This window comes from Zonotrichia leucophrys, chromosome 8 (assembly GCF_028769735.1).
Source record: "Zonotrichia leucophrys gambelii isolate GWCS_2022_RI chromosome 8, RI_Zleu_2.0, whole genome shotgun sequence".
Lineage (NCBI taxonomy): Eukaryota > Metazoa > Chordata > Aves > Passeriformes > Passerellidae > Zonotrichia > Zonotrichia leucophrys.
The window spans coordinates 27,670,755-27,697,637 of record NC_088178.1 but is presented as its reverse complement, the minus strand read 5'-3'; the positions used below and the strand labels follow the sequence as shown (position 1 = coordinate 27,697,637).

Sequence of the window (26,883 nt, the reverse complement as noted above, 5' to 3'; positions counted from 1 at the left end):
GCTGGCTAAGGTTCACCTGCAGGGCTAGAGATTTCTGTTGTTCCTTCTAGGGTAAGACAGTGCAGACGACCCACCACCAGCATTTGCCCATTGTTTCCCATTGGGATCCAGCTTTGCTGAATTTTTTGGGTAAGTGTCCCTATACCGACAAGTGTTAGCACCCCCCAGCGTGGGGAAAGCAGGAAGAGGCAAGGGAGTGTGGGCACTTTTCCAGGCAAGGACAATGGACAACCATTCCTAACACTGGCACCATGCAGGCTGCAATTTTAAGAAGCAGCCTGCAATTTTGAAGTCCTTAGTTTGTGCTTTTGTAACCCAGAATAGGCAATAAAATACAAATATTGCTCCTATTCCTGTGTCCCAGAGCAGGATGGAAGAAAAACCTGGAAAAACCATTTCTTTGTGTTCTGGGCTGACAGGGACCAGATTTATTTCTGTTTCTCACCAGTCCAAACCACTTCCCTGGTGACCACCACTGGCACTGGAACTCCTGTACTCCTATAGTCACCTCTTTGTGCTGGCCTCATCACTGGAAAGTCATGGTGATTTCCCCAGTGGGAGCAGGTGGGAATCCCTCGGCCAAACGTGCTGGGAAAGAATGGAAATGGCAAATTCTCCTGCTGTTATTTCTTACCTTGTTTTAGATGTGGTCTAAATGTTCCAAATTCCCAGTAATTGTCTTTCTCCTACTCTGAGAAAGCAGCACAGTGTTAAAAATGGTTTCCCGACAGTGTTTCTAATATGCAGTAGTGGGACAGATGAGAACACTAAGGAGCTTTTTCCTGTGTTTTTGTGCCTCAGAGGAGGAGCAAGTGACCCATGAATTTGCCCCATCATCTCTAGTGTTGTAAATAACCACATTTTGTGTTTTCTGTGTATCAGAGATGGGTGAGTCAAATGGCAGAGAGCACTGAACACAGTCCCTTGACAAGGAGATCCCCCTGTGTACCATGGATTAAATCCTGCAGCCTAACAAGCAATTCCGAAGTTGTCAGGGGATTCTTGCTCCAGATTTTATGGTACCCAAGACTGTTGCAGTGCTGCAATCAGGTGTTGAGCAGCCACAAGAAAACCAAATCGGGGGGGTAAGAAAAGCAAGGTCTACACAAAACCTATGGGTGGCAAAGGTACTCATCCACAAACCTTCCCCACAGAGCAAGAGAGCCAGCTCTGCCTTTTCATCAAAACCAGGAATCACATGAAAGGAACCACAACCCACACGAGCTATCTGCTCCTGGGGTTTTCCTTCCTGTAGCACAGTTGGGTTTCTGGTGCCATTTGTTCCCTGAGCTTGTGGATATGTAATATGAGGCAGAGCATTCATTATTGGGGAGCCACAACTGAGAGATGGATAATATGTTTGGGTGCCAGTGTTAGCCTTGGCCCTGTGTAACCATCGTGTTGGTAACCTGAGTTAAATTGCTCGTGGCAAAACCAAGAGATTGGTTTTCCTTAGCAACCACTTTGTAACTGCAGAGTGCGTCCAACAAAAGCAGTAGTAAAGTATCATAATGTAGGTACTTTTTTACGGTTACCAGGTCATTCTTGGAGATATATATGTATTTATAATGAATGTGTTGCCTCTGTGTGCTGGGTGGCTGAAAGAAGCTGGGCTTTGGAGCATGAAGTAGCTGCAGCCTCCTCCATTGCTAGAGTTCAGGGGGTGTAACAGCCTCTGCTCACTCTTTTTGGCTGGGAGGAAGAGCTGCTTTGTCTCCTGCCTTTGTGGCATTGCCAGTTCTTGGCAGACCTCTGTCATCTCTTCCCATCTGAGGGCACCTTTGCTTCTTGTCTGCCCCATGACTGTGTGAGTGGGGCAGTTGTGGTTGTCCTGCTGGGATTTTGGCCAAACACCATGGCAGAAAGTGCTCCAAAACACATAAAGCTGGACTAGGGGGCACAGGCATGAGCCCAGAAAACTGCTATTAATACAGATGTATTTTTAATAGATAAAATCCAGAATGGTTGTGGTGGGTGTTCTTTGGTCTGGCTCTTCAGCCTAGTGTAGATGTGTAGAGCAGATTTCTGGGTCTTTGGGGTTTTTTAATTGAATAAAAAGGAAGTTTCCAAATGAAAATCTCAAATTTACTATGGAAAAATCTGATGGGAGTAATCAAAATGCAGCATTGCGTTCTGGGATCACACCAATGTGCCAAAGTCCAGCAGCTTCAGCTGGATATCCTGATCTGAGAACATCACAGTGTTCCATTGTGTGTCCCATCCAACATAAACAGTTGTGACTTGGTTTTTCTTCTGTAAGAAAATCTCAGTGCTTCAACATTTGGCTGAAAACAAATACCAGTTAATGTTCTTTATGTTTATTAAATAGGAAATCAGTGAGTAAGAAAGAGAGTGTGAAAAATGTTCTATAATAATTTCAGATTTTGTTGATAATGACACAGATCCTTGCCCCAAAATTTTAAATTCAAGCAACTAGCCAACTTATGCAATATTTAGAAAATGTGTGATCTTCTGATTATTCCAGTGGAAAATGTTTAGGAATTTGCAGAGCAGTCTCTGTGGTGTTTTAGATGTAGGGATTCATTCAAGCATCTGCTTAGGTCCTGTTGATGCTGTAAGACCTAAATCCCATTCCTAAACAGCAGTGCTTTCCCAGGTGAGGATTCAGGTTGGAAAAGTGCTTCCCTGTTGGCTCTGTCTCAAGCTTTTCTCACAACCACTCCTGCAGTGGGGTAGGTGTCCAGGGGGAGGGAGTAATTTCCCCAAACATTTCCTGTTCCCTGCAGCTGGATCCAGTCTTGGCTGTGAGTTGGACACAGTCCTCAAGGTTTAGGAAGTGGTTCCTGTAAACCCAGAACAAGGCTAATTTCAGGTTATTAGAGTTTTGGCTCTCAAAGCCATTGTTCCTCATTCTGCTCTCTGCTCAAACCATGGCAGGTGGGTTTGTGAGATTATTCCTTGTGCAAACATGGAGAATCATTGAATCCTGCAAAACTGCCCCACTGTTTGACCAGGGGAAGTTGGGTAGGACACTTGCCACTGTCTCTCTGCAGAGTTTTCAGTGATTTTCAAAGGACAGTTGACTTTTTCTAAATTTAAAATGTATTTCTATGGAAACGGCAAGGCTAGAAGAATGATTTGAGAAAGTTTCATGCCTAATGGCAGCCCAGATAATGGCAATAGACAACCACACAGTGATGTGTGGGGTATAAATCATAGGATCCTCACATGGTTTGGGTTGGAAGGTGCCTTACAGATCTTCTAGGGGGAAAACTTTCCATGAGAACAGGTTGTTCCAAGCCTGAACCAGCCTGGCCTTGTGTATTTCCAGGGATGTGTCATCTCCACACATCCATTTCTCTGGGCTACCTTTGCCAGGGCATCACCTCATGAGAATAATTTCTTCTTAACATCTCACCTAAACCTTCCCTCTTTCTGTTTGAAGCCATTCCCCCTTGTCCTGTCACTACAGTTCCTGATGAAGGAATATCATCCAGACTATGATATCCCCATCATCCTAAACAGTTGAGCTGCAGGTGTGGGCAGGTGGAACAGAGGATGTGTCCAGCATTCTCCGCTCAGCCTGCACATTCTGGCTTAATGTTCCAAATGGCATCATGAGCAATCACAGCCCCTGGTGCTGGGAAATAACTTGAGCAAACTGGGACCAGGGGATGGAAATGGGATGTGATCAAAGCACCCGGAGGAGCAAAGCCTGCGCGGCACTTGGTGCAGGAGCTGCAGCGTGCCCTTGTCTGGGCGCAGAGGTCGGTGGTGGTGCAGTGCTTCCACAGCAGCGCCTGCATGGAGGCTATTTCCGACTCCCATAAAAATCTTTATGTCTCTGTGATCAGGATTCGGTGATGCAAATTTGCTGTGTCAAAGGAAGATGCCGCTGTAAATGAATTAGTACAAGAAGAACTTCTTATTTAAGAAGTGCTGACTCTGCGCTCTCCCCTATGCCCTCGCTTTTAAAATTGAAGGCTGGGTTTGCTGCTTGCTACGATCTATATTTAGATACTTATAAATGAAGTTTTGCAGTCATATGGCTGCACTCTTGTACAGCTTCATGAAGCTGCTTTTTTCACATTACAGAGATTTATACATTTGCGTTTACATATTGCAGGTGTTTCCATAAAGGCTCAGTGTAGACACATTCAGGATGGCCTGAAAGAAAATGGAGAAGTGCTTCAAATGTTACTGAGCACACTTACAAATATCGTCCTGGGGCAGAAGAGTGAAGTCACTGCACGAACAAGGGAGCACAGACAGGTAGGATTAATGGATGTGGACTTTTCAGGGGCACACCTCCCTACAGAGGGATGAGTTGTGCAGGAGGAGGACAGCATCCCTTTTGGGATGTATCTTGTGCAATGCTCCCAGTAAACTGCTGGGCCCCTAGCAGAATATTTCAAAATGTCAGAGAGTGCTGCAGTGCTGAGCTCATGCTCTGTAAGTGATAGCCTGATGAATTATGTGCTGTACACACTACACACAAATCCTGTCCCAACCAGCCCTGGAAGAGGAGATAGCACTCTTGCTGGTGTGTCCTCTGCTCCAGGAACCTTGCCAGGAGGACACACCATAATTCATGCTCTGCTGATGCTTTATAAAAGTTGCAGCCTGTACTTTGGCTGCTGTGCTGCTGACCCCAGCATCCATGTCAGCCTGCGGCCCCTCCATGCCTGGTGGGTGACTGCAGTTTCCTGTGCCTGTCCTGGGAAGGCTAAACCATCAACTGACCCTTCAGCTGGCACAGGCAATGCAGGCAGGCAGTCTTGCCTTGCCTGGCCTCTGCACCACATCCCACCAAAGTTCAGGGCTCTCCCTGCTTTCAGGCAACCCCCAGCTTTGTTCTCATGGCTGCAGAAGTCTACAGCTCAATGCAGAAAACAAGGTGGGAACTCATAGGGCTTCTCCTTAACCTGAGAACTCCTTTAATTTCTGCTGAGTTACAGCTACCAAAAGCAAGGGATTATCAGCACTTGATTTATCCTGGTTTGGGGCTCACCATAAAGCTGTAATGCAGCATCTTCCATAAGGAAGTGCCTGAGACACAGGAGATTTCCTGCAGGGAAGGAGCAGACTAACAGTATGGGATGATGGGGGAATTTCATGTGAAGATGAAACACTCCTGAAACATTGAAGGGGAATGGCAGGAGTTTGTGCAAGAATGGTGAGAAAGAGTTGGCTGTGGGGAAGAGTGGTTTCTTCCACTCTTCATCCCCTTTTCCATGGTGGGCTGTGAGCCTGGGCTAAGGAAGGCACAGTTCAAACTGTGCTCTGTGGACACGGCAAGGCAAGGTCCAACAGGGACAAGGAGGGCAGGCAGGGTCAGGAGCAGCCGGGCAGGTGACTGTCCAGGCCAGCACACACTGAGGTGCCAGTCTGCCCTTTTTTGAGACTTTTGCCTTTTTGGAGACTTCTTGGGGAGCTAAAAATCCCCAATTTCCTGGGGCCACAGACCAGGCCGAGTGCTGGCCCAAATGTGGGTCAAGAGTGACACCCTGTGGACAAGTTACTCTTTTTCGTAACCTTACAGGATTTCTCGCCGGATCCTTTTCGTCCGCCTCTTTATTCCCCCTCCCCAGAGTTTTCTTTTCCCAACTCTCCTCCTTTCCCAACCCAGGTGTTGCCACTGCAAGCCCCGCGATGCTCAGGGACCTGCGTAATCTCATCGCCTTAAAAGTGCGGATTAAGGGGATGAGACCGAAATTTCCCCCTTCCCTTTTGTTCTCTTTGCTTTTCCCGCTTTTTACAGTTGTTTTCCCCCAGTTTATACTGGGTTTCATCCCTGCAGCTCAGCGAGGGCAGCGGCTCCTGCCCCGCCGCGCTCCCCCAGCCCCGCAGCCGGAGCCGGGTGCGCTCCCGGGGCTCGTAAATCTACTGCCTGCTCGCAAAATTTGGCAACTATGAACCCGGGCTGTCTGTTAAACCAGGAGAAAAACTGCGTGGGCTTCCCCCTCAGCAATTCTCCGTGTCCTCCACAGCTCCACAAGCTGCCCCCCGGAGTGAGAATTCCTGCCTGAGCAGTAGAACACCTCCAAAAAAAAAGAGTATTTCAATATTTGCTTCTCTTCTGGTCACTCTAGTGCTCCCTTCCCAATCCTGGTGCTGGGATTGCACCACGCTGTCCTGATTTTCGTGGTGTTGTTCCCAAGAAGTGTCCCAGAACAGGCTGATTGACACCAGCTGACAACCTGGAGAGGATACAGCTCTATTTTAAGCAACAAATAATTTAGTTTTATATTGGTGAGAAAATCCTCATCACTCATTTAATTATGCAGATCTAAAAGAAACCATAACTTGGCACACCTGAATGCTGGGAGTGGGAAAGAGAGGGGTGTCAAATCCTTCCAAGAGCTTATGTCCTTTCTTATCCCTAGCAGTTTAACCCTGCCAAGACTGCACAGCCCAGAATATCCATATATCCAGAACAGAGCCTGGATGGAGATTCCTGAATGTCCGCAAAAGCAGCAAATAAAACAGCAGTAATTCTTTCCAATGACATTTATATGCTGCTATTAACTCTGCTTTAGCTGGTATAGTTTAGGGCTTCTAGAAAACATGACTTCAGATGAAATAACTACTGTAGGTTTCTGCTGAGAGGAGCTGCAAGTTTTGCCTGGACTCCTACACAGATTGTCTGCCATTTTTCATTGTATTCAAAATCCTGGAGAGGAAGAGGTATCCTAGAACCAAAATTGATATTTTTATGCCCTTATGTCATTCCCAGCATTTTCTAGGCCTGAGCATTTGCATCTTTGCCAGATGAAAAGAGAAAGATAAGACCTCTTGCCCAGCTTGGGCATGCTATAAGAAATGAGAAGTAGAAAAGCTTTAAAAAACATCTGCATTGTTCTGGGAATTTCCTAGAGAACATCAAAAGTGGGAAGATCCACCAGGTACAGAATGTGGGAAAATAAGCAGAAGAGTAGTTGGATGGTTGGTTGACCAAGCAAACAATGAAGGTTGAGAAAAAGAGAGATTGGAGAGCCCAAAGTGAGCACAGGAAGCCATGTGCTATCTCCAAGATGTGGTAAGGCTGAAAAATTCCCTTTTCTTTTTTATGAACCAAAGCAACACCTTGATGAGAAACATTTCATCCCAAGCTCTGCCTCCTTGGTTCAGGTTATTCCCCTCTGCCTACAGAAAGATATTTTCTTGTGTCCATTTCAGTCATGGGGGGACAATACAGCCTTTGACATGGACCAGGTGATACAGTTCACCCCAGAGGGGACTGCAGTCCACAGGAGATTTATGGCTTGAAATCTCTGTCATTTATTGGATGGTCTTGCTAAAGATGTGCAGCTCAAAGTCTGCCTTGCACCAGGAAGCTGGGGGGAACAGCCCAGCTGCAACAGCTCTTGGCAGAGTTAGAAACAGGGTCAGACCATGAGGGCCCAGCTTGGAATTTAAATTCGGTCTACTTGAGGTAAATAAAATAACTGCACTGCCTAGTTTGCAAAGGATCATTTACTTTTCTGGAAAGGGGAGTATGTTTTTGGAAAGAGTACAGGCATCTTTCAGGATGAAGGGCTCTGTGTGCAACAATCAAGTTTTTACCTTTTGATTAGCAAAGCTTTATAAAGAATTTCAATTCTGAATTACTAAACAAAGAAACTATACAAGCCCCAGATGAGATTTAAACAGTTTCCAAAAGACATTTAAAAAAAGAGAAAAATACTGAGCCACATGTTTTTTCTTATGTCTCCTGAGTCCATTTATTCCAGACATCTGACATGCAATTCAAATTTCCAATAGTTTTAGGTAACCATGTCCAATTTAGAAACCACAGCCCTCAGCTAAGCCTACCTACCTCCCAAATCAATCCAGAAACCAGAGCACTTGCTGATATTCTGCACTTTCAGCCTTGCAGAGCTTTGTTATATGTGTGCTATACATACTTGGGTTGAGTTTTCTGGCTCCGTGCAATCCATTTAGATGCATTTCATAGACCTGCAGTCAGTGGTCACAGACAGATAAATTATAGCTCCTAATGGAGAGCCTGTTCATGCTTTCAAAGAGTAAAACCACTATAAAATTGATCTGCTCCTTTGAGATGCCTTTGACAGTGGTGCTTGTACGGCAGTTCGGATGAGACGGAAGCAAAGGGCTCCCTGCGGATGAAGAACTAATGAGTTTTATTTCTGGCTCTGAGACTTGGGCTCATTCTTAACCTTTCTGTGCCTGAGAGTTTGTATCTCAAAAGTGGAGGTAAAGCAAAGGCTTTGTGATAGGCAAAGCCAAACTACAGTGGAAATCCCAAGTTCCGATATGGGCGGGTAATGTCCTGCTATGTGCCCTTTCCTAATTGCCTGCAGAAACCTCCTTGACGAGGATTTAATCATGTTTGGGAGGAGGTAAGTTTGGCAAGGTTGCATTAGGTGATGGTTTCCACACCACTTTTCTCACCTCAGTCCCTAAAACTTGGGTCGTCCAACCCTACAGACCCCAGCACTCTGACTGAGCTCATCAATCAGGACATGCTCCTCCTGAGAGGTTGACATCAAAAATCCTCCCTGCCAGTGCCCCAGGCAAATAGTAGATGGTCAGGCTGAACTTCCAGGAGAGCTTGGTTGAACAAAAATTATGGAGCAGATTCTCTACTGCTCTCAACATCAGAAGAGACTTATCAGTCTCCAGCAGCGAATCCTGTTTGGCTGCAAGTGGCCATCATTTTATCCTGTAATCCCTCATTCATCTTATTTATTTTTAGCTTTCCAGTCCTCTTTCCAGGGGGAGCACTTGTATGCACTCACAAACTCTGCTATTGGGAAAAAAATAGGATTTGAATCAAATTTATTGCTGTTAATTCCTTTCAGAGACATCATGAATCAGAAGGGGCAGCTAGAGGTGATGAAATGCCTGTTCATCCACAGCCTTTGACACCACTGATCAGAGAAGGGGCCAGCAGTGGAGCTGGTCCCTGGTAGGATTTAGGGGCTGGGAACATGGGAAAGCAAAGGAGAGAGTTGGAAAAATCTCTGGACAATTTTGTTGTTCCTTTTCGTTCTCAGTTTTCCTGAGAATGTCCCCCATTCTCCTTCCTGCAGAGATGATCTGAGCAGAATTTCCCTCCTTAAAAAGAAAAAGAATAAATGAGACAATAGAATGAATTAAGGCATTTTCAGCTGACGCCTGGTTTGGGGTGATATTTATGTCCTTCAAAACCTTTGGTGTCAATTGTAACAGCCCCACTGACTTGGGAGGATAACCCTGATTTTAAGGACAATCTCCGCAGAATGCAATGTATTTTAAGCAGAAAACAAGTGGCCAGATTATGGTCCCCCAGTGAAAACACAACAACAGACTTTCTTCAGCCTCTTTTTCTATATATACCAGGGCTGTGAAGTAAAGAGGAAAACGCTGAGTCTGCTAAAAACTGTTCAGATTCTTGTGGGTGCTTTGGAGGAGCTGGTATACAATTTTGAGGCTGTTCTTTCTGCTGGCAAATTAACAGCTTAGAAAAATTACAGCGGGGGGGAGGGAAAAAAGAAAAAAAAAAAGGAAATTCTATTAATGAAACAGAACAATGAAAATCAAAGCTAAAGATGGAAGGAACTGAGTGGGCCCCATCCAGTTCATTGCCTGCTAGGCTGGATTTCTGCCTATAGTAATTTATGCCATAGCCTTGGAAGTGAAAACAGATTTCATTTACTACTGAACAGTACTAGTCTGTGTAGAGAGAGTTCGTGGCCTCGCAGTGTTTCTGTGAAGGTATTGTGGGATTATTGCTCTCACTTTGCAGATGGGCCTGGTAATGCTGCTTGAATTCTTAAATTTCGGCTCTGGAGAGGGGGAATCTGAATTAGGACTTGAATGTCCGAGGACTGTCCCTTGTGTCCTGCTCTCACATGGCCAGGTGACTGCAGGAAGTGTTGAGATCCTTGGGGACCCAGCTGGCACCACTGTTCATGTGTGCAAGGCTCTGCACAGGATCATCCCTTGCTCCAGGGATTTATGCCTCAAAGGTTTGATGGAGGAGTTGGACAGAAGATGTTCCTCCAACTTTAAATACACCTTAAGAGGGAAAAGTACTCTGAAACTCTTGGCTTGCTTTCCTTTTTCACTAGTCTGGTACTAGGCAGAGCCCAAAAACACCTCCTGCCCTTCCAACAAACAGCAAGACAGAGGATGGTGAGTCCCTGCCTGCCCACATCACCAACACTGCCACAGGCACAACCTTCCTCAGAGGAGTTTGGCAGTGAAAATGCACATGTTGAGAGGAAAAAAAGAAAGAAAGACAGAAAGAAAACAGGTAAAATTAGCATTTGGAGAAAAGTTCCTATGGAAAAAAAGCTATATGTTTCCCAAGAGCAAAATGAAAAAAAAAAAAAATCCCAACCCTCAAACCCAAGCTTGCAGAGTCTGCTGTAATTTATGATTTACCATATGAATCTAACTATAGAACTTCATTTAAAAATTTTATAAAGATTGTAAATCTACAGTGAAATGTTCGAGGGACAATCTGCTGGCAGAAACCCACTCTCCAGACTGACCTATGGGGGAACCAGCTTGTCAAGGGCTTGATCTGGAGCCCGCTGAAGACAATGGAAATGCTCTCATTGACGTCAGTGGCCTTTAGATCAAAAAGCCCCCAAAGCTCAGCATGGAAAAATGAGTCCTAAGGAGAAGCAAACTGCTCTAATCAATAGATGTTGCTGGATGAAGGTCTTTAACAATAGTTTAATGGGCCATGATGAGCTCCTCTGGACACTTTTATTTGGTATTGTATGTATCTTATAATCTTTCTCCTGAAACTTTTAATGGAATTTATCTCACTAGAGAATTTGGGAGAACATCTGCTGCAAATGATGGGTAAAGACATAAGCTGTTGTGGGTGGGGTGAGCCTCAGGAGGTTCACAGTTTGGGTTTGGCTTCTGCTTCAGATTCTTATCTGAACTATACAGATCTCCTGTGGCTGCAAAAATTGGACTGGAAATCACAAGAGTACGAGCCTTCTTGTGAGATTTCCAGCACTTTTCTTATGGTTTTGACTGAACACCAGATGTGGAAAAAATATTTAACAAAACTGGATGCAGTTTTTTTCATGTCTGTTTCTAAAAAGAGATGAAGGTTCAGGAATCTAATTTTATCCTTTCCAGTTTCACTCCTTGGTAAGATTCTGTTCTAGTTTAAAAAAAAAAAATAAATGCCATTTAAACCCAGAATGTAGCTATTGCAACCATTCCCCAAAGAATCGTTCAAGGAGATGAAACTACAAACATTACATTGACTATAAATTAAAACCTTATGCCTTTGGCAAGTGGAGTGCAAAAAATGACCAGGGTGAATGGTGACCATTAGGAAACATTCACTAATGTTCTTTATTTTCAAAGATTATTTTTATTTGCTTTGCATGCAAACCTATTTGCATTTTTGACCCATTCCTGTCTGCTTGCACAATAAAATCAGGCTTTTAAGTTTCCCTAGCACAGATATTTCTGAGAATACTTGAGCAATTCTGCTTGCCATGTGGAAATTTTTAATTTTACACCAGAATCCAAAATCTCCTGTAAATCTAATAGATTTTGCAGACTGCTTGCACAAACCTGCATTACTTTTTGGGTGTAACACCAGTACTTGGATGCCGAGTCACTAATCAATGGCATGTTCTTCTAATCCAGATGTTCCATATGTTCTTTGTGGACAATTCACAGCTGGGAAGGAGGGTCATATTAACTGGTTTGGAGGGTTTATTAGTTGGCTTGCTGTAGTTATAATGCCTACTCACATTTGCATTTAAACTGGTGGTCTTTCATCAGAGAGGGGCACAAAAGGTTTGTTTGAAACCAAATAGTTAAAGTAGGTTAGGGGAGCTCTTAAGTCACAGGAAGATTTCACAATATGTGTGAAAGGCAACTTTGGGAAGTAGAAAATGGCCTGAAGTGAAGTGAATGGCCTGTCTGGAAGGATTTTAATCACTAGCGCTGGGAGTAAAGCTGGGCAACAGAGAGTCAAACAAATCAAGCGAGGAAAACAAGTTTAAAAGTGGCACTGACCTCGCTCAGATATTTTATCACTTATGATTGACTCCAAAATTTTTGGTCTCAGTTCAGAACAGCAAGTTTGTCCCTGTGGGATATATAAAGGCCAGGCCAAATGGAACTGAGCTGGCACTTCTTTCAAACTCCTCATTTGGTGTGTAATGTCACATCCAAGTCAAACAGGATGGATGAAAAAGTGGAGTATTATGTCATCCAGATTCTGTGGAACAGTGAGCTGTAGCTCCGGCGCCTGAGGAGACTGTCTAGAACTCACCATGTCTTGTCATTTCACTGTATTTTTGGCAATATTGGGAAGTTTTCTCCAATGATCTAGAGCCAAGCTTCCTGTGAAACTCCACTGTCATTTAACAAGCAGCAAATAAACCAATTAATGATGGGAAGAAGCAGCTCCAAAGCATGGACACCAATGCTGGGAAAAAATGGCAAAGAAAAACCCCAGGGTTTATTCTTTATTAATTAATTTATACTATTAATTTTGGGGAAGGAGGGACTCTGGTGATTCTCAGAGATTTTCTAGATATCTCTTTGGGCCTGGGGAAGGAATGGTTTGGGAAGTGACATGTGCCAAGGCCTCTGCCTGTGGTGGAGATGGGGCTCCCAGTGCTGTTGAGCACAGGGAAGGCTTTGTGCTGGGAGAAGCAGTTTTCTCAGGAGCTGGTTTCTGTGTGTGCATGGGGAGGTAAAATCATCAGCTTCTTCCTAGTGGTCTAGGAAACGTCCACCAGGATGGGCCTTTCCAGAAAAATCCTGAGTTTTGAAATGCAATTTGGAAGAGTGCTAAAAACGGCTACAGAAAAGGGTAAAGAGTTCTCCTACTGCTCTCCCCAGGCTTTGCTCCCAGAGCTATACCTCCAGCCCATGTGGAAATAGTTACCTCCAAATAACACATCCTGCGGGACTATTTCTGGTCATTTCACAGAAGCCTTATTAAAAAATAGAGTTTATTAACCTGAGATTCAGGGACTCAGCTTCATGATGAAGGCTGTAAACTCTCAGCCTATGGTTCAGTTTTACAGGGATGATTTGAGGGTTGGAAAAAGAAATCTTGTGGAGAGAGGCTTAAGGTGCTCCATTTTAGTGAACTTAGCAAAAAAAAGCAGATCAGGCAGTGCCCTGAGTCTGGGCAGAAAATGCTTCTGGAGTTAAAAATACCATGTACAAAAGGGCTTTATAGTCTAATGGGGGAAAAACATAATGAGATGCAATGGCTGGAAATTTAAGACAGGCAAAATTGAGAGATTGGGAAGGGAGAGGGGGCAGACTGTTGAAGGGGGCAGGGGATTTGTCATCCTTTTGCATCTTGAAATCAGAACTGGAGGCCAGCCCAGATGACTGGTGAAACATATAGTAGTAGGCTCAATTAGCGAGTGAATGTGTGAAATTATTTTCTTGGGGATTTATATTGAGCGTTAAACTAGATGATCTGAATTGTCCCTTTCAGCCTTAAAAATGGAGGAAAGATGCCAGAAAAATAGCTAAATATCCAAATTCTACCAAATTGCAATAGCTGGAGCCTCTGGGCCCCTTTGGGAATGGCATAAGTGAAAGGAGAAGTGCTATTCTGGGCACTGGGTGTGTGGAGGGACAGACAGAATGAGGGATGCCATCACATGCCTCCAGCACAAACCCAGTTGTAGCTGCTTTTCCTTCTTGGCCCCCCCAGCACACTTTTCTTTTTTATATATTTTATTTTTGAAACTAAAAATACATCCTCAGAGGCATTAGTCACTCTGCCCACATATTAATAAATTGCATAATGATGCCACCAAGCATCCAAAAACCTTTCAAACTGTTATATATTATTTCTTTCAATAATATTCTAAAAGGCCAGTGAGGCTTAATGGAGCCACATGGTATTGTATTTAATCCAGAAATCTGGAACTGTCTAAAATCTCATATATAAATTAAGATAATATACAATATGTTTTTTCATTTAATTTGGTTTTCCCCATTTGGGTAAGCTATAACTCTATAAGGCTGTGTCTTTTGCAAGGGATTTTTGTCTACCAAATCGTAGATTTGTAATGTTGCTCTTGCTTTAATTGCCTGGGGCTGTTCCCCATAATAACTCAGCCAGTCCTTTGCCAGCTAAAGGAAAGTTTAATGGAACCACAGTTTAATTGGGCGAAGTTTAGAAGTTATGCAAGTTACAAAGTTTCCTGGGACTTTTCCTTCACGGCCTCTCCCACATGGCTCCATTGGTGTTGCTGCAGGGAATGTCACTGCCATGCCATGGAGAGGGTGACCTCGGCAGAGCAGTGGGCACTGATTTGCAGGTGGCTCCTTCATGACTCTCCTTGGACTCAGCTGGGTGTCTGGCATTTACACACAGGAAATTTTAGGACATCAGGAGCCACTGAGTAAAAAAGAACCCAAATATTTCCTATGCTGGAAAAACATAAAGGCTTTCTTTCAAACTGGGGTTTGGGTATGAGGCTTGCTTTCATTATTGTCACCTCTGGACAGGTCCACCTCTCCTGTACAGTGTCTGCAGGAGGTTTTCACATGTTCTGTCAAGCCATGGCATATATCACAGGCTATGAGATAAGGGGTCACTAAATGTTGCCTTTTCCTCCTTTCTTTTCAAGCTCCCTTCATGCCTTTGGAAGCTCTGGCTATCACTGCACCAGGGTGGAACAAGACTGTGGAACAGGAACTATCTAAGTCAGGACCCCAATTCAGGTACCTTCTTTTTCTTCTTATAATCTGCAAACCCAGTAACCTCAAAAATTGCTGGTTTTCAAGCTAAAGTGTTTCAGGAGATGGAGGGAGAAAAGTGTATATTCTTGGGTGTGTTCGGCTCTGCAGTTTGACATCCTGGAGGAGAGGAAAGCCAGGTGTGGAAACAAAGTGAGTGAGATGATTTCTTGTGGGGTCAGTGGAGTAGATGAACAGAGGTGCTGAAATGTGGGGCATACCTTTCGTTTGAGGGAATGCGTAGGAGAATTAAACACGTTCTGGAAAGCAAGAGCCCTGTGCATTATGAGGGAACAGCTCTGAATCATATGGGCCCAGGTTTTGGTTGATCACACGAATAAAACCTCCTTCAGGATTTAATACCTCTGCTCATCATTTCTGGTGGTTTGGGTTTTTTTCAGTTGGCTTTTAATTTTCCTTGGCTTTGTTAGGACTAGGTCTGACTTTGAGCAGGGATATTCTCAAGGCTGTAATCTGGTTTTGACAAATTTTTGGTATGAGCAGTGTGTAGAGAGGCCCCGTGATCTCCTCATGTCCACAGGATTTGTCCTGTTTTGGGAAGCTGTGTGATATATGCCTTTAAATTCCCAACCCTCCCTGGTTTCTTTCCCTCTCTTCCCAATGCCCTGCTCACCAGAAGTGCAATCCTCATCTTTCTTGTCACTTAACTGATTATGTACAAAACTGCTTGGCTCCTGTGTCCCGATTCCTCTCCAAACTGGGCTTTGCATTGCTGCTGCTGCACGGATCAAACTGCACTTGTAATAAGCATCTTGAGGTACTTTATTGAACCCCAGATTTGTTAAACTAAGAGTTTCCCCCTAGAAATATCTGGGTGATATAACCAGATGTGTCTTAGTCTCACAAACTCCATCTTGGGGGGCAGATTGGGTCACAGCAGGATGCATTGCACGAGAGGTAGGAAGATTATCCATGAAACTTCATAAGCAGAAGCTGTGCAGAGAAAAACAGGAGCGAGCTTGAGCCCTTGAGGCCACCACAGCCCCATCACCTCTGCCCAGGAGGCACTGAGCTATATTACACCTTCTCCACCACCTCTGTCCCCTCCTGGGTCCTTTGGGACCCACAGGGAAAGGCCAGGTTTGCTCCTGGGGTGCTGGTCCAGCTCTTGTAAAACGTTATTGCAGGGGTCAAGTGAAAACTGACTCATTTTTGAGCAGGAGAACAAGGTCATTTTCTTGTAGCCCAGTAATTCCTTCATTTTTTATTGGTGTTGTTATAAACCAACTTCTCCGAGGTGCTGGGACTTCGCCTATATTGCATCCCTGCTCCCATCCGGTTCCAACAATAAAACCCTTGCCTTTTTTGATCTCTGGCTTTCATGCTTGCTGACACACTCTGGAAAATTTAAGAAGGGCGCAAGGAATGGGTTAGTCACACTTGTTAATATTTATCCCATTGCAGAAAGAGCAGGGCTGACCTCAGAGCTTGGGCTTTGGAGAATAGTTATGAGAATGATTCCACCCAGCTGAAACGAAATCTGCATGCAAAGCTCGTTTGGTGCCTGGAAAGAGCTAGAAGGAAATAAAGGTCTTAAATGATATATTTCCGCAGTTAACGTTTTGTCCTGTTTACAGAATCTCACCAGAATACTGGGGGTTTTGTTTTGTTCATATGTTTTTCATAAGGATAAATATCCATGCAGTTTAAACATTTTCATTAGATTCAAACAAGAAGGAGGATGTGGGATTGTTTTTTTCTGTAATTGTTAATCTCTCCATTTTTTAATGGTTTTTCTTAAAACACTCTTCAGAAATAAAATCTCAGGTAAATCAAAGACATGGGGAAAGTCATTCTCCTTAATTATTCTTAGAGCAATTTTGAGTAATGTAGGTTAAATTAAAAAAATATACAAGCAAGATATTTTGGCTGGGAAGTATGTGTAATGTATGAACAGCAGGAAAAAAAAAAGCCTTCCTTTCTAAATAGAAAATCTTTGAAAGTAACAGGGGGAAACGGATGGGAAGGGCTGAAGTCCATATATTCCCACCTCCTCCGCCTTGTGCTCTCTTAAAGGTGAGCTGCAAAATGCAAAAGAGAAATGTGTTAAATTCAGATGACTCGCTCGGGTGTCAGGAAGTGGCTCGAACAACCACACGAAGTTAACTAACACATTCCCTTTTTTTTTTGTTCATCCCCTCCCTCCCCTGCTCTTCTCGTGAAATCTGTTTTTTTGCTGCTGTGGTTTCTGCCTCCAGGCGGGAGCGCAGCCACTTGTCCACCCGAGCAGCACCCCGAGACCCCCCCATGGCTTTCAAGAGCCAAGAATTTATGGGAGGATCTTCCAGAAAGTAAGAAAGGAGGAAAATTTTAGAAAATGTATTCCTGATCTAAACAGCCTGGCTGCAGGAGAAATGAGATAAATTCTGAGGGATGGCATGTTGAGCTTGTGTTGCTTTGCTGCTCATCTTTTGTCTGCTCAAACCATCTTATTATCATCCACCTGATCTGTTCTATGACTTCTTCAGCACCATGGTTCATGCCATTCATGGGGTTGAGTATCCTGGTCTCAGGAACCCAAAATGTGAGTAGTGCTGTGTCTGTCAATGACTGCCTTCAGTCAAGGCACAGAGAGAATGGGGAGATAAATGTGGGGAAAGACTTCTGGAGCTGCAAGTGGCAGAATTTGGTTTGCAGTTGGATGTGTGTGATGGGAGTAAGTCTCATTTAGAGGATTTAGAAGGTGGTTCAGGTGACCAAAAAAAGTTGGAAAAGCAAGACCCCCATATCCATCAGAAACAGTGCCACTGCCCTTTGCAATGACTCCCATCCCATGGACAGGAGCCCTGCAGTACCTCACAAAAAGGCACAGACACGTGGCTGTTTCTCATTAGCTTCCACTTTTCCCTCTGGATCTGCTTCCTGTGCCTTTTGCCTGCAGCTTGGCCATAGGTGTGCTAAGGATAAGGTTTAAATCTAAATGGAAGGGGGTTATCTGATTTACAGTAAGTAGATTTTTCATTTCAAACAGCAACACACAGAGCCCTGCGCATTACCTTGCATCAATATAATACCCACACACACATGCCATGCATTTATGCCTAGGATATAAAAATAATAAATTATTGCAATGCTGTGTGTCTGCATAAAGCTAACTCATGTAGTACAGCATGTTTATCAAAGGACACTCCTTAATTGCATACTAGTATTTTTTAATTAGTCATTAAGTTGTAAGACTCTGTCTCTCTGCTGATTTATGTCTCTCTGCTGATTTATGCTTATTTACAGTGTGAGTGACTTCTGCAGCAATTCCTGATTTTAATTTTCTATTCTTTAACAATACACGATATTTCAAAATTGAGTTGGTTTTGGGGGTTTCATTTTAAGAATAAACCCAATTATATGTCTGAAACTCTTTAACCAAGGAAAGCCAAAGTAGTGTATGAAAACAATGGCTGTTCTCCCCTGCTTAGGGACACTTTTGTTCTGTTTTCCCGTCTAACCAATTTATCAGAACTGCTCATTCTTTGTTACAGCCATAGAAAAAAACTGTGGATTTGGGAACACCTCTATAGTTTTGTCTCTGGAAGAGAAGTAGGTAAATTGAAATAAAAAGAGAAAATTAATATTAATTTGCATTTCTCCTTTGGGAGAAAGATTAAATGAATTCTAGAAGGAGGTTCTGCTCCTACTTAGTGTTGAACTTGATGAAGTCGCCCAGCTGATCACAGCTCAGTGGAGGAGGCACAGCATTTGATAAAACCTCAGCAAAGGGAATTCAAGCAGCAATTCCCTTGCAAGGAGAGGGGTTATTAATGCTGAGGATCATTGCTCCTTTGGGGGTTTAGCCTTATTTTTTTCTTTCTGGTGTAAATAGTTGTCAGCGATGGAGAGAAGTCAATACAACAGTGTGGGGGCTCCAGGCCACATGTATGGAACATCTGTCTTCAGGCACTTGTGTTTAGTGTTTAGGATGTGTCTCCTGTGTCCTCCTCCCCCAGGAGCAGCAGTGGTCCATGGGTCACCAGTGGATGCTCCCAGTTCACCCTCAGAGTCACTGGTTGGTGACACTAGAATGCCCTGGTGACAGGACACAGTGACAAGCCTTGAGCTGATGTGCCCAAGATTCTGCACACTACCATGTCCACGGTACCTTCAGCTTCATAAACCTGTTACCCTGCATCATAAAGTCATAAAACCCAAAGAACCTGCATTATCCCCTGTTCCTTTCGTTTTCAAGGTGAAATAACAATTTCCCCTTTACATCCTGCTCTGGCAGCCCAGTGGAAAGACAATGATCTTGTACTGCACCATTGTACCCAAACATGTGAGGTGAGAGCTGGTTGTTGCAGAAGATGAGAAAGGAAACTGATTTAGTCAAGGGTTTTTACATCAAGTGTTGTTGCCAAAATATGTTCCTGCACACAGCAGCAGTAGCAGAGCTGGTGCAGTAAGGGTCAAGGCAGCTGTTTAAATTGGTGCATTATCCTGCATCCCTCCCAAAAACCTGCCTTCCCCTAAAAATCCTCCTCTGACATGGCCATGCCAGTAGCAGGGTGTTGTGACCACTATGCTGCCAGTAGCACTATTTTTCATTGCCACTTACTTTTTCTGTTCTGCAGGGCTGATTTCTCTGGGTTTATTTATTCATCTATTAATGCAGCACAGTCATGCCATGGTTTCCCTTTGGCAGGAGGCATTGCATGGCAGAAATCATGCCTGCAACTCTGTAACAAGCACCTCCAAAATGTCCATTCCCTTGAGAGCCAGTGGCCTCCTCTTTGCAGCCTTTCCCTGTCTTCACAATTAACCTCCCCAAGATTACCAGTTATGGGGAGTTTTAAAACTTTTCAAGAGGCAGTGGCTTCGCTTAGGCAGCAAAGCTGTGTATTGAAATATGAATTAGTAGTGTGTGTATCGGCAGGATAGACCATCTGCTGTGCTCAGCACCCGGGTTTGAAGCTGGTTGGCTGGCAGGACAGCATGTGTTTACAGAAAACCCTAACAGTTGTAAAGGAGCCATTTAGGTTTATCGTGTCAATTCCTGTACAACTCCACGCGGAGAGATTCCTTTCACAAACTCACATAAAAAAGACAGATAGACTAGTTTTGACCTCTCCCGAAACATTTGATGGTTGAGCTTGTTGCAAGGATAAAATATCTAGAAGAGAAAAAAAAAATCTTGTCATTTCCCCCTCTTAAGCATTAGACTTCTTGAGTGCAACATCCATTCATAGCTTAATTCTTGCATTGTAATTTAACTGCCTTTTATTTTCCTTCTGAGATACAAACACAGGAGCTGTACATGATTTTCATACCACATTATGCAAGACATTGTGAAAAAGCTGCCCAGAGTAATGGCTCCATTTCAACGTGATGCATATGCCAAGATACAGGGATCATTTATTTTGCTTAAAAAATTAAATGAGGATGGGATTAAAAATGTTATGTTTTGCCTATATGAGCAATTCCTCTATCAGCCATTCCAAACATATTGCCTCTTTGTAGCTCCTCTGTAATACAAATTGTCCAAGGGAAGGCACGTGGTAGCACACCAAAGGGGTTTATGCTGCTGCACGAGCATCCCTCTTTCCAGGGACTTGCAAAGCACAAATATTCCAAGGACAGGACAGAACAAAACCACACTGGCCCTGGGGATCCCTCTGGACTGAGCACTTGGTTGTTTTCCCACACTTGGAGGAATTATTAAGAAAACAATCTCTTTAGAGAATGTGCTGAATCCGTTGCTTAGCAGGCACCCATGTTGTACATATGATTTGTGTGTGGATGGATGCAGAGAGAAAAGGGAACGTTCTCCTACGTCCTTAACAAGCCCTCGGTCACTGTGTCCCATGTGTGACTCTGCCAGGCTGTTGGACTGAGAAGATAAAATAAGAGACAGCCACATTTTGATGCATCTCTGAGATAACTCCTTCCAATGTGCAAAAGAAAAAAAAAAGAAGTATCTCAATACATAGGTCTTAAGACTTCAATCATTTTTTTTAAATGCTCGATTCTTTTAATGGAAAAATCCATGAAGCAAGATGAAAGATGGCAAGATGAGAGATGGCAGGATGGGGGAGAAAACTTGCTCTTGCAAACATACCCACCTGTTTTTAAGGCCCTTCATATGGATGCTTTAGGATTGGGGATCAAAAGCTGCATAAAAACTGAGTGTAGCCAATATCTTAAATAGGAACACAGTATGTTGGTAGTTTGTGAAGGGTTCTACAGCTTATATGAAGTAGCAAGGCTTGGGTAAGGACAGGAGAATGGTGGAATGAAAGGAAATTACCTGTTTATAGGCCAGGTGCTGTACTCTGAAGAATCCTTTCTCTAAATTATGCCTTGGGTCCTTAGAAATGAAATATCAATGTATTATTACTACTGTGTATTATTGTGATTAGAATCACAGAGATTTAGGTAACTTTTGCTTACAATCTTGTGCATCTGTGTCTGTATATTATATGTGTGTACATGTATATATTTGTTATTATTTTTTTATATATGTACGTTCAAAGTTCCTTTAACCTGATCAACAGCTCCTGCTCATGTGAGTCAGGATTTGGTGCTCATCAGTGGAGGAGCAAAACAGGGTGGATCAGGACTGTCAGATTCCTTCTCCAGGAAAGCAGCAGATTAGGCATGAGCACAGGCTCTCTCCTGGGGATTGCATTCCATGTTTAGGGACATGAGGGAGGGGAGGGCATCTCCAGCTGGATTGCACAAGGTCACTGCAGAGGAGTTAAGTGCCCAGGGCCAGATTTGGGGAGTGGTGCAGCACCTGCCACACCACTCAGTGATCAGGGGGATGCTGTGGAAAAGTCCTGTCCCTTCTAAAAGCAGCATCTAATCCAAGTGGGAGAGCACGGCCCTGGAATATCATCAGGGAAGAGTTTTGTGACCAACTGTTGGGGCCCTCTCTCTGCTCTCAAGAGCCTGCCTTGGCCATTTGCATTGACTCTTTCAGCCAGACCAAAACCACTTGCCTGGCCCTGGAAATCTGCTAGAAAAGAGCTGTTTTGGGGAGGTAAGTCACTGATTCAGTTTGCCAAGCTGTCACGGTAGAGTCATCTGTAATGAAGCCTAAGGCTGAATCCTATTTTTACATTTGCAAATGTTACAATCCAAAATTTCATTTTTGTATTTAAACTGTGTGGCTTCAGTTTCCTGTTCTGATTTTGTTTGTGATTCAGTTTTAAAGCCATGGACCTGTGGACTAAAAATGCAGTGACTTTGGGCGTTGTGTTTCTATGTGTCATTATTTTATTATTATCATCCTCGTCATCATCACTATTATTATTATTATCACTTATTTTGGGGGGATTCTTCTTATATGCTCTTTTCTCTTGGCTGGTGGAATGCAGACCAGAGAAAAGCATGAGAATGCCTGTGACAGCAGCATTTTTCAGACTTTTCCCGAGCATCCCTCCCGCTTGCCTGCGGATGGGATTGGGCGCTCGCCGCGCGGAGCGGAGCAGCGCAGCCACGCCACATCATCCCACTGCCTATTTTCAGGCTGTGTGCTGTGCCCTCCCGGGTCAAAGCGAAAATGGAAGAGGATGGCAAGCCAAAGCGTGGGGAAGATGACTCACTGGATTATTTTCTGCATTTCAAATATAACCCTTGAATTCTTGCCAATGTATCGATACAGTCAGGCAGTGAGCCTCATGTATTTATATTTATTTATGCTACATAATGCCTCAGTCAATACACTTACCTATTTTTTTTTCTATTTTGTTTATTTGTTTTTTTCACATATTTTCTTCAAAACAGGCACTGAAGGAGTAAAACTGCAACCCACCCAATGCAATTCCTGTAAACACAATGTGCCAAGGTTTCCAACAAGCACCAGCTCTGGCAACAACAATCATTGCCATTCCATGCCTTACTGAAACTGGTCAGAATGGTTTTGGAGAATTGGACAGCCCCTGATCTTTCTGAGGAAGGAAAAAGGAGCTCAGCTGAGGTATGTTTTGACACAGAGTGAGGTTACCTTTGCTCCTGTGTCTTGCATACAGATGCTGGTCTGCATATCCCACTCTCTGTTTTGGGAGGGGAGAAGGGAATGAGCTCAGGTGGGGGAGGGCTGAGTTGAGGCCATGATTATTGGGGAAAACATTAACATGGAGCTTGTAGAGAGAAACAAGCTTGATGCCCCAACAGGAAACTTAACCATCAAGCACTTGGTCTCAGGGATCATTTTATTCTCAGAAAGTGGGCCATAAATACAGAGTTAATTATGACCAGAACCTACAGTAATAACCTGTTTATGGGAAAACTCTAGTCCTAGTCTAGAAGAGCTGTAATCTTACCCTGCCATCTGAAATTTGTTTCTTTATTAAGATTACATTCTCGACTGAAAGAAAAAAAAAAAGAAGTGAGTTAGTTTGATAAGTTTATTGTCCTTTGTCAGGATGGTAGTATTTTTTTCTGCTTTGAAAATAGATGTTCCTGTTTCTATAGCTGTATATTTATCCTTTCTTTCAGCTTTTTCATTACTGTTCCCTTTAATCATTTAATGAGGAGTGTTCAGGTTCTTGATGATTTAAAATTATGACTCATAGAGACACTGGCAATATCTTTGCTGGAGAAACGTTGATCCTCTAACTTTAAGACTTTAAATTCAAACCACATGTTTTTGCCACTAACTCCAAAAACAACCCCTGGAGTTGTGTGACTGTCACTAGAATATAAACCAAAGCCATTCTGCAAACAAAAGCTGCAGTATTTAAATTGCGATTTCGGTCAGAAAAGTGACTATTTTAATCATTGCTCCGCTTTACCCAGGAGATCTGCTCCCTCTGCACATTCCAAATATCTCTGCAGATTTTTATAGACTGAAAGGAGATTTTACTGCCTTCCACCCCTCTTAGCCCTACGGAGGCCGGCCAAGGCAGGCGGGTGAGCCAGATTTGTTCCAGACTCACACATCCGCGGGAGTGTGAGCTGAATTCCCGCGGCACGACCTGCCCAGCCGGTGATGTGCCCGCCAGGACACGCTTTTGTGCTCCCTGGGAGCTCACAGGGTGCAGGGCACTTAGAGGGGGAAGAACAAAACACAAAACCAAAACCACAGGGGTTTTCCTATAAACTGGTTTGGTTTGAAAAGGGAAAAAAAGTCCCACAAGAGTCTCTTAGGCTGGAATGGCTTTTTTGAGAGCAGCTACCTGGATGGACCCCACTTCAAGGGTAGGGGCTCTGAGTAAAGAAAAAAATAAATTTCAAAAAGTATTAGATATAGAACTGGGAAATTGAAAATAAGAGGATGCAAATGTCTTAAGGAGATTTTCTTTTCTTGCTGGCTTTGAGGAATGAATTAATTTCCTTCAATATTTTCTTCATGTGGACACTTTCTTACAGCAGTCTGGGTGCTGAGCTTCATCCTCTTTGGGCTCCTACAAACCAAATCACTGCCTTCCCCGACCCTCAAGCCCCGTTTCGTGTGTTTGCTACTCCAAGAATCAAATCCCATTTAGAAGGTGGCTGCTTTAACTCCCTATCTTCATTTATGAAATGCAATATATGTATTTTATATCTATGAAAATTCCCTATTACTGTATTGGGAATGTTTCTCTGATAGACATGAATTCAAAATAAATGTTGTTAAGAGAACATCTAATTCATTTTAGATGGTTTTATTAGGCGTCTCTTAACAAATCCCAGAGTATGTAAATGAAATATAACTATACGTACATATTCATCAGTCTGTTCTTGGAATTAAATATGAGCGCTGTGACATTTGGTTTTAAGGAATGACTAATTAACATGTGTGCAGGATGTTCTCATCTTCCTGCTTTGGAGTCCCAGAGTCAGGGAAAAGCACACAAAGCGTATTTCCACTCTTTCTATCATAGTTTGCAAAGCAGAAAGCTGCTCACGACAGCCAAGAACTTCTCAGGCGTTTCTGTACCTGTTGGGTGCTGACACAGGGCCCCTTCTTGAGTGCTTGGTGTTGTTAAATGTCATCCCGTCTGCTCTGGGGCCAGGAGTGCATTAAAAAAATCAGCTTTGCAGCCGACCTGGCTTTTAATAATCACACCAACAAGTCACAGAGCACAATAAAGAGCAGGATAACTTCTGGAGGATGGCCAATGTGCTGTTAATTTACCTCCACAATAGGATGCTGGAAAACTAGGCTGAGCCCTCAGGTGCTCCCCGTCCCCACTGTCCCAGAGAAACTCTCTAGGAAAACGTGGGCTGGATCCTGTAGGGATATTTGGGGGTTGGATGCCTCAATGCCATGCTTGGGAACACCAGGCTTTACTGTACTGCTGCTGAAAACCCAGAGAAACACCCACATTAGTTTTTGGCAGGGCTGGCTCGAGTTGCTTTTGTGCAAGAGCAATGTGTGTGCAGAGCATACACTTTTTGCAGCAAAAAAAATTAGTTTAAAAAAAAAAAAGAAACCGACTGTAATTTCTTTCTGAGGGTGCTGGGGGAGGGCAGACACACCACACCGCCCTGTCTGAGCGCCCTGGAGAAGTTGACCAGAACAAATCTCAGCAGGAACACACAAACCTCTATTATACCTTTTAAAAAGCTCCCCATTGAATGCAACCGGGCAGATGGGAAGGGCCCTTTTATTTCCTTTTTTCTTTCTCCGCCTGAGTTCATTCTCTCCCTTTGGGGGAGCCAGGTTCAAAGACATGCCAAATGCATCAAAACCTTCCCAATAAAGCCCCTTTCACCTCCCGGCAGAGCAGGGATGGGACTGGAGCGTGCTGGGAGTGCTGGGTCTGACGGTGACTTTCAGGACTGTGTGTGGTAAATCGTGTGCACATTTCCCAAAACAATGCCCTGAATTGGACGTCTAATTCCCTGGAAATTAAATCCCTCAGCTGGTCAGGGAAAACAGGAGCCAAAGAGATTAAACAGTGCAGTAGGGAGAATCTTTGAGGGTTGTTGGGGGTGTTCTTGTGGGTCTGTTGGAGTATTATTTTTAATAGCAGAGGGGTAGCAAAGTAGTGGTTTGGTGTTGCTTCCACTATTTTAATTTGAACCATGAATTTCCTTCTTCTTTTCCCAATAATCCCCATGAAAAACTACCTCTTTATGCTCATTAACCAACAGGTGAGCTCTGTCCCAGCAAGCACAACCCTGTTCCAGGATGCAGAACTAATTTCTGAGTCCTTAGGGTGAGTAAATTGCGATGCTGCAGCTGCAGAGCCGGTTCCCATGGCCCCAGGCATCCCATATCCTGCTCAGATCCCTGCTAGAGCCTGCAGCTCCCACCACCTTCCTGGTGCTGCACTGCCCACCACAGCCTTTGCTCACTCCTGGATTATTTATCCCGGTACAAACTCGGCTGGGACTGGGATTATTTGGGTGTCAGAGAGGCCAGAAATGGGGCTGAGATGTTCCTGGTATTTTTTTGTTGCTGGTGTGTAAAATACGAGCAGGTCCAGCCACGGATGCTCCAGTGCGGCGCAGCGAGTGGCTGGATGCTGGATAAAAGAACAGTCCCTGCTCCTCAGGAAGCGATCTTTCCCCACAGGGCTGCTTTTGAACTGCTACAAGTCAAAACTTAGTGGGCCTCACAGTGGCAATTTTTTTCCTTAAAAAAAAAAAAGCATTTTCCTACGTATTTTTACTGACAAAAGCCTGACGCTTCCTTTATATGCTTTATTTTCTTTCTCCTCTGAAACGATCGTTAGACAAAAGCAGTTTTGCTGCTGGTTAATCAAGAGAGTGATGTGGCCCTGCATTTTAATCCTAAACCAATTAGCAGGATTTGACATCATGCCATTAGACTGCTTGAAACAAAAATCAAGGACAGCGTAATGCAGCTAGAAAAGAACAATAACCATCAGTGCTGCCCTGTCAAAGGGGAAGGAAGAAATTTGGCTGCGTCTGTAATTTCCAAGCAATCCCCCTTCCCTCAAACCTGAGCATTCAAATGAGGGAACTAAATAATAATGAGAGGGGGAAATGTTGAATCTCTAATCACATTACCCTAAAAACTGCACCGGTTTTAAATGCAGAAATCGCTGCTCTTGCTCCTGAGCCGGCACAAATTTATTGCATTTCCAAACCCTGAGTTGCGGTTTATGATTTCTGCCGCGGGCACTCCGTGCTTTGCAGGTTGCACGGCGCCTCGGTGCAGATGCACAGCGAGGGACCCCGCAGGGTGCAAATGCACCAGCATCCCTCAGAAACAACTTCCTGGACATGGAAATATTTGCTTTGTCCAAACCACCCTAAGATAATTAATGAACAAAGCACCTTTTAGCAGCTGTACTTTTTGCTGGC

At 43.8% G+C, this 26,883-nt stretch overlaps 1 long non-coding RNA gene across 2 annotated transcripts; it reads left to right on the top strand.

The window, feature by feature from the left end:
- On the top strand, nucleotides 1–26,115 carry LOC135450768 (uncharacterized). Of its 2 annotated transcripts, XR_010441154.1 has the most exons (5): nucleotides 1–129; nucleotides 4,088–4,233; nucleotides 14,562–14,655; nucleotides 22,408–22,600; nucleotides 25,705–26,115. It is a non-coding gene; the product is annotated as an uncharacterized LOC135450768 (long non-coding RNA). The 2 variants fall into 2 exon arrangements; XR_010441153.1 differs by lacking the exon at nucleotides 25,705–26,115 and having other exon boundaries at nucleotides 22,408–24,245.
- The last annotated feature ends 768 nt before the right edge of the window (nucleotides 26,116–26,883 follow it).